This window comes from Dipodomys spectabilis, unplaced genomic scaffold (assembly GCF_019054845.1).
Source record: "Dipodomys spectabilis isolate Male_0828 unplaced genomic scaffold, ASM1905484v1 ptg001387l, whole genome shotgun sequence".
NCBI lineage: Eukaryota > Metazoa > Chordata > Mammalia > Rodentia > Heteromyidae > Dipodomys > Dipodomys spectabilis.
Window position 1 is genome coordinate 887 of NW_024872064.1, and position 8,290 is coordinate 9,176.

The 8,290-nt window shown below is 36.9% G+C and overlaps 1 pseudogene; it reads right to left on the reverse strand.

Moving 5' to 3' along the window:
- Positions 1–7,058: 7,058 nt before the first annotated feature.
- LOC122103031 lies at positions 7,059–7,158 on the reverse strand (annotated as a pseudogene).
- Positions 7,159–8,290: the final 1,132 nt, after the last annotated feature.

Below are 8,290 nucleotides of genomic sequence, written 5' to 3' on the forward strand. Positions count from 1 at the left end.
TCTCTTTTCATGCTCCATTTTACGTTCTCTGTCCTTCCTTTCCTGTCTTTGCTCCTCTGTCTCTCTTATTGTAAACCTTTCCTGCCGCGGCTACTAGATCCCTAATTATAGACTGTCTAGAGCCTGCAACTTTATGTCTGGTGCAGCTTGATTTATATAGGCAAACATAATCATCTGAGCCGACTCCTGTGTCTCAAGATCATATTGAGTATATTGACTAAAAGCTTCCAAGAGCCGCTCAAGATATGCTGCTGGACTTTCACTTACTCCCTGTCTTATATCATAAACCTTGGCCATATTAGTAGGTTGGCAAGCCGCCACCTTGAGACCTGCCAACAGAGCCTGGCGGTAGATGAGGAGATGCTCCCTACCTTCAACTGTCTTGTAGTCCCATGTTGGTTGGATCTCAGGAAAATAGGCAGCGATCAGGGCAAGATCCGTGATGGGCACTCCCGTGGGGCCACAGATATGTTTCTGGGCCGCTTCTCAGATATGGTCTCTCAATTCAGTGGTAAAAAGAACTTGTAAAAGCTGACTGCAATCATCCCAAGTGGGCTGATGAGTAAAGAGAATAGTTTCAAGCAAACAAATTAAATCCTAGGGTTTCTCAGAAAAGGGGGCATTTTGGATGCACCAATTGTATAGAGCATTGGTAGAAAATGGACACTATTGTGTTGCTGTTGACCATCCACATCCACAGTACCTATGGCATGTAGGGAAAAAAACAGCTGCATTAGATGGGGGGTTGATCCCACTGCGGCATTGAGTGACTGGCCCCTCAGAAACTTGAAGGGCAGGTGCCAAGTGTTCTATAGCTCCCTCCTCCTCTTGATCATTCTCAGGTTCTGCAAAAGGAACCTGGGAAGGAGAGTATGGGGGAGGAAACATTTCTTCTTCCAAGTTATCTCCCTGAAAAACCAGGGGTACACTTTCTTTTCCTCTTTCTTAGTTTCTTTTTGTAAGTCTAGGGGGCTAGATGGAGTGTTGCCCGTGGTTTCCACTCCTGTCAGTCATACAGTCCATAAAACAATAAACAGTACAAACAAAACACATGCAGGCCTGACAGTTACAAAAGAAAAGCTTACAAAGTGGAGATCTCCCAAATTGGTCCACTGACTCCTGTCATGGCGGCGTTCCATACTCATGCCCCACAGCAGAAGGAACAGACCCACAGTGGGCGAGTTGGGCTTCGGTTAGAAGGCTCTCTTGGTCAGTTCCGGCCCAACACCAAACCAACTCTTGCCCCACAATTCACACGGCGGGGTTCCAAGGACCCCTCCCCCCCCCCCCCGGCCCCACACAGCAGGGTTCCAAGGACCCCTGCCTCACATGGCAGGGTTCCAAGTACCCCCGCCCCAGACGGCGGGGTTCCAAGGACCCCCCCACTCCACATGGTGGGGTTCCAAGGACCCCTGCTCCACACAGCAGGGTTATCCCCTCCCCAAAAGAGGATCTGGGACATCTCCCAGTTCCTCCAGTGTTGTCGTGCAAGCGAGTCCACTTTGACAACCCTTTACGAATTGGAGGGGCCATCCTCACAAGGGAAAATGAAAGTAAAACAGACAAACGAGAGGACAATGCAAATTAACCAAGACAGCGCTGTATTACCTTTGGAGTCTGAGGTCTCCGGGGTCTTTGGGAGCCCATGGTGCCAAGCAGTAAGAGTATTTTCTAAAGTAACTAGACATATATATGACTTGTGATTACCTCAGGAAAAAAATAAAAAAGCAGTGAAGCATAGAGGACAGACAGAATTTTAACTAGCTACTCAGAGGCTGAATCAGCTTAGGTAGCTACTCAAGAGGCTGAGATCTGAAGGCCACTGTTCAAAGCCAGTCAAATCATGAAAATACATGCGATTATCTCCAAAAAACCAGAAGTGGAACAGTGGCTCAAGTGGTAGACCATTACCTTTAGACAGAGAAGCTGAGGAATAATGCTTGGGCAGTATGAAGCCTCAGGAATAATGAATGTATGCATGAGCACATGCACATGTGTGTGCGGGGACTCGCACAAGCGTCCACACACATGCACACAAACACACACAAATGAGTATTTCAATGTGAAGTTCTTTCATTTTAACCTTGCTGTACTTTATTTCCCTGTATTAGTTCACAAATTAACAAAATCAGCTAACCACCTATTTACATACAACTCATGTTTCTTTAAAGTCTACTCTCTTTTTGGAAGCCTGCTTTTATTTGACCCAAAATTAAATTATTCAGGAAGTCAATTCATCTCTCTCAAGTCTGTTGTATTAGATGATTTTTAGGTTCCTCATAGGGACATGATTTTGTGTAATCCTGCATGAAGCAACATAACCCTGTCAAACAATTAATAATAGGTTTTTCTCCACCTGGCGAACATCTGTAGTTTTACTAACTTCATAAAATTCATGATCTGTCTGTGTATGCCAAAGACTGCTGGGCAAATAAAAAGACCCTTCTCAGAACTTAGCATTTGTATACTATTCATAGATATGAGGTGTTTAAATATTACTGAATTTTTTTTGGAATAAATAATATTCATCTTGACTATCTTGAGAAAGAAAAATTAGTTTCTCAGCGCTTCAGGTAAAAACATGAGTGAAAGAAACAAAAGGAAAAGTGAAGAACAATAATCCATATATTCAAATAAAACAAAACAACCCAAGAAAACACAAATTAATTCAGTACTCAAGAACCTGCAGGAAATGCAAATATAAAAAAAATCAACTATGACAAGCTTATGAATATCCTTAATCCATGGGAGTGAACTGTTGTAAGGATAGTGCTTAAAGCCCAGACTGGACAGAAAGATCTGTACACAATGCCACGCACCTGTTATTTTAAATTCCAGGAAGAATAACATAAAGTGTACTGAGCCCCAAATCAGATACATGTAGAAAGCCAGATTCTATCTGAAAAATAATCAGGATAATTTAAGTCTGAGCACATGACAAAATGGTAAGAACAACCATTTCGGGGGCACAAGACACTCAATTCAAACTCTAATATTATGGATATTAAAGAAAAAAACTATGATTTTAAATAATTGGAATAATGGTAAGATTTGAGTATTTGAGTGGAGAAAAATCCATGAGAGAGATAGAATGAACCCACATTGCAATACTTTCTACTTAAGTGATAATGTTTTGTGGTACTTCAGACAAAACAGTTACCTTGCTAATGAGTATGGATTTGCACTTGGGTGATGGAAATACTCTACTTACACAGGGGTAAATTAAATACATTTTTGGGGGTAGATTGTACTTCTTGAACTAAGACCCTAGATGATGTCCCTGAGCTTTTTCTCTCAAGGCTACCACTCTACCACTTTCAGCCACAGTTCCAATTCTGATTTTCTGTTGGTTGTTTGGAGATAAGAGGCTCATGGACTTTCCTGCCCAGGATGGCTTCAAACCACAATCGTCAGATCTCACCCTCCCAGTAACCAGAATTCCAGCCATGAGTCATCAATGATTTTAATAATTTAGTAAATTGTGCAGTTACAGAAGTTATAAATTATCCTTATAACCTGTGTAATATATGTGTGTGTATATATCAATGCATACGGATAGAAATATTTTAGCATATTTTTGTATCTACAATAGAGTTGTGAAATCATCCTTCATTATAAAATAAAATGGTAGCCGGGTGCCGGTGGCTCATGCCTGTAATCCTAGCTACTCAAAAGGCAGAGATCTGAGAATGGCAAGTCAAAGCAGACAGGAAAGGAAAGTTGGAGAGATTCTTATCTCCAATAAACCACTCAAAAACCGGAAGGGGCACTGTGGCCCAATTGGTAGAGTGCTAGCCATGAGCTGAAGAGCTGAGGGAGAGCGCCCAGGTCCCAAGTTCAAGCCCCACGACAGACGAAAAATAAATAAATAAAAATAAAATAAAATGGAAACAAAAGTTAATAAGGAGCAAAACAAAGAGAATTGTCACAGGTTTCTTGTTGTTGAATGTAATATGAATTGTGAGAATCAGTTTGGCAAAATCATCTCTACTTTAACAAAATGGATAATAGCTATTAAATCCAATCCATCTATTTGCCCATATTGTGCATCCTCACACATGAGTGTCAAAATCAAACCACAGTTTCTGCCATTGTATTTAACTCACCTGTTATAAGTTAGAGGATAGATGAAGTACTCAAATAAAGATTAAAATAATAGTATGTGAGGCTATGAGTTAAAGCCGAAAATGATTTTAAGTATGATAATAGCTTATTAAATTGCATATATCTTACTTTTACTCTATTGTCATGTCCCTCATTCCCACATTAGAAAAGTACATAGAAGGTTCTCACTAAATTATATGTACAATTATGAAAAAAAGTATTGAAAAAATATGGACACAGTGTGGTTTTAGCTTATTGTGACCTGTAGGGGGTAGTGTGTTTTTGAGGATTTGCAATACGTTCTAATGGAGATGAAGAGAGGGATGTGATTATTCTGGAAAACTGGCTAGAGGGTTGTTCCCAGAAAGATAGTGATGAATTCTTCCAAAAGGTTACAGTAAAATCACTTTCACAACCATGTTCACTGCTGCACTATTCACCGTAGAAAACTGATGGAAATAGCCCAGATTCCCTTTGGCGGAGGGATGGTTAGAGAAAGTGTGGCACATGTACACAATTGGATTGCACCAATCCATTATGAAGACTGTTACATTATTTGCAAAGAAATGGATAGATCTAAAAATATGTTAAGTAAACTAAGTCAGAGACACACACACACAAAGGACCCATGTTCTGTCTCATATTTGGAAGATAGAACTTTATGCAAGTTTTCACAACAATATTAACCAAAGCATGCTATTTGCAGAGGAGAATTTCAAAGGTGTATTTTCTTATAAAATTGAATTTTTAATCCAACAAAATGAATACCAGGAAACTATCACTTAAGGTGTGAGGGGAATTCAAAGGGAAGGAATAAAAAGAGTTATGGAGGAAGAGCGTGAAGGCATAATATTCAATACAGATAGTATGAAAGTAGAAAAAATTAAAGTGGGGTGAGATTTGGAAGGGTGTGGAGAAGTTATGTAAAGATCCATTGTACTTAAAAACTGATTTGTTGAATGGAAATTCTCTTGTACAATTATTTAAGATAATAAAAATATAATTAAAAACAATGGAGACATTTTATCTTAAACTGTGTTCTCTTAAACCATGAGTCAATATCATAGTTTCCTCCTCAGAAATGTTCTTTGCAGGTATGTTCCTCACATTAACAGAAAAGTGATCAGCACAATGTATATCAATCCATCACATTGCACATCATAAAGAGACACACTATAAATTCTATTTCCATCTCTTTTAAAAATAAAATTGTTTGCTCTATAAATTGATCAGAGGCATGAATTTTGTGGCTAGTTAGTTCATTGAACATCTGTCTCTCTCTTCCTCTCATTCATGGTTCTCATATGATTGTTCCATAATTATCCTAATTTATTTTGTTGTTATATTTTTGGTTGCATCATTTCACTTTCTGCTCTGCCATTTCCCAAATCATTTACATAGAAAGTATTATTTCCTATGTTTTCATTCCTAGAATAAGCTGCACATGGAGACACCACTGGTCCTCATTTTCATTCTGTACCTTTTAATACGGAGGAAAATCTTTCCTCTGCTTTCTATCAATTCTCTACTCTCCAGTTAGAATAATTTAGAATAGTAAAAATGGAAAAAGGGAAAATAAGTCATGGTGAAAAAAAAAGATGCAGAAAATTCACTGGATTTTTCTGAACAGTTCAACCAACGTCAACTACTGGGGAAATACATAGACACCTCATTCCGACTGGTACTCAGTCTCTGGTTAGGCAATTCTGATGAAGATGAGGAAGAAGATGAAAAAGTGAGGAATGGTATCATTTGCAAGAAAAAATGGAGAAGGATCCAAGCAAATTTCTTCTTTGGGCTGCCGAAATTAATCGACTTTCTACAGTGTGGTGAAACCTTTCCAAAAAGGCCACTAGGGATGACGATGAGTATACCGCTCTTCATCAGGAAACCTACAGTTGACACTGACACATTGTCCATGAGTTGGTGGCTCGAGGCAGATATTCATGCAATAACTGTGAATGGCTGGACACACCTGCACAGTGTTTATACGTGGAATAATACGAGTGTGGCTTCTTTCTTACTTCATCATGATGCAGATACCAATGTCTAAACGAAAGGCCTCTTGACCCCCTTGCATCTTGCTGCTGGGAATAGAAACAGCAAAGATACGTTTGATCTCCTTCTTTTGAACCATTATATTAAACCAGGTCTGAAGAACAACTTGGAAGAAACTGCATTTGATACTGCCAAAAGATAAGTATGTATGACTACCTCTTTGAAGTTGTGAAAGGCTGTACAAATTGTTCTCCTACGTCTTAATGATTTGGTTAAGTTACTTAAATTTCAAAAATGCCAGTCCATCCTTTGTCTCTGTACAAAATATTTTCACAATACAAAGCAACAGCAATATCTTACTTTAAAAATTCATGGATTCCATGGTATTCTTCCAAATGAATTGCCTGACTTTGATGTCAAAATATATTCAAGAGTTGTTTGTATACATCTATAATGATTTCTGTAGAGCTTGTGATTTTTAAAATCAGAAATAATTTTAATGTATCTGTTGAAATGAGTAGTACAGAACCTAAAGACATTTCCCGTGCTTGTCTGAAGAAAGTATATTTTAACATATTCTGTATTCTGTTTGTAAAATGTCCATAATCTATTTCATTCTCTCCTAGATATAATGCTTTGAATACTACATTATTATATATTATATAAATTCATTAATAAATGTGTCCTTACCGATTGCATTCCATATAAAAACAGTTTAAGATTCTTTTTTCTCCTAGGTCCTTATAGTATTTTATTTCTTTGGGATAAAATTAAAATGTTATCTAATTTCAAAAGTTTTGTAAAGATTATGCTATGTAAAGACCTTTCTATATTGAAGATTTAATACACTGATGTCAAACTAACTTTTAATTATATGAATCACATATGTTGTTACACTTGTATTTTTGTAATCAACTTTTTAATAACTGTTTTTCATTTCTAGCAACTGAAGAATGAAAAATATGGAATAATTCGCATATTTTCATATCATCCTTGTCCAAGTGGCATGTTAATCTCTATATTGTTGTAATTTATGTATATGTGCTGCTGAAGCATGTAGTATCCTGTAAATTTAAGTTGTTAATGATGCAATCTTTATACAGGCATATATCCTTGGTTGCCTATTTGTAGCAAGGAAACCTTATTGTTACTAACAATGTTATTGATCTTATTTCTCTGAAATTCTGTGTATAGTGGAAAAACATATTGTTTGGTAGATTGCTCAAACTTGCATTTTTTTGCCAATGACTATTTTAAGACTTTTTCATTTTAAATTTGATCATACTTTGAAACCTTTATGGCTAGGTTCAAAGAGATGGCTTTTCAAGTACGTATTTATCAACTGAGTTAGCTTTGTGGAGCTAATGGATTCAAAATAAGCCTTGCTGAAGTGCTACTTCTAAAATTTTGCAGCTTAAAATTTCCCAAATGAGGTCTTACTGGCACAAATGTCTACAGACCCTTTACCCTTCTTCCATGTAGTAACAGACCAAACAGAATATCTTATTCTCACAACAAAGATTATCTTACTGGAAAAAAACTAATCTTAGTTACAAGGGATCATAGAGAAATAAACAGTTCTGACTAGAAAGTATTTTATCATAATATAATTGTTTATTATACCTACCATTTCAAAAGTAGCTAAAGCCAAGAAGGTGAAAAAAAATTGTTCTTATGCATGATTACCTAATGTCCTGACCATCCACCCAGGCAGGAACTTACACTACTGAATTTCTATCACCAAATATTTCCATAGCTCCAGGAGAAGTCCATATTTTTCTCCTTGATATTAGGCCTTAAATTGGTAATGTTTTAATGACAGTGTTTCCTCTTGCCTCTAGGCTGTAAATCTACAAATGGTAAAGCTTTAGGTCTAACTCTACCAAACTCTGGGGTAGAGATAATGGAATAATACTGTAAAACAGAGTTGCCTTTGATACCCTAACCACAACAGAACAATGACAAACGTTTCCTTATATTACATATAGTTATATATTTTATATTTATATGTGCTAATTTTATGTTTCACACAATGAAACTTACTAGAATTAATCGATAATTTGACAAATAAATTGATATTTATTACAATAAATAGATTGGAATATAAATAATTAGGTTTAGAATATATATTAGAATATAAGAAGTATCAATGCAATGTCTTTGGTATAAACTTGTGATACCTTCTAAG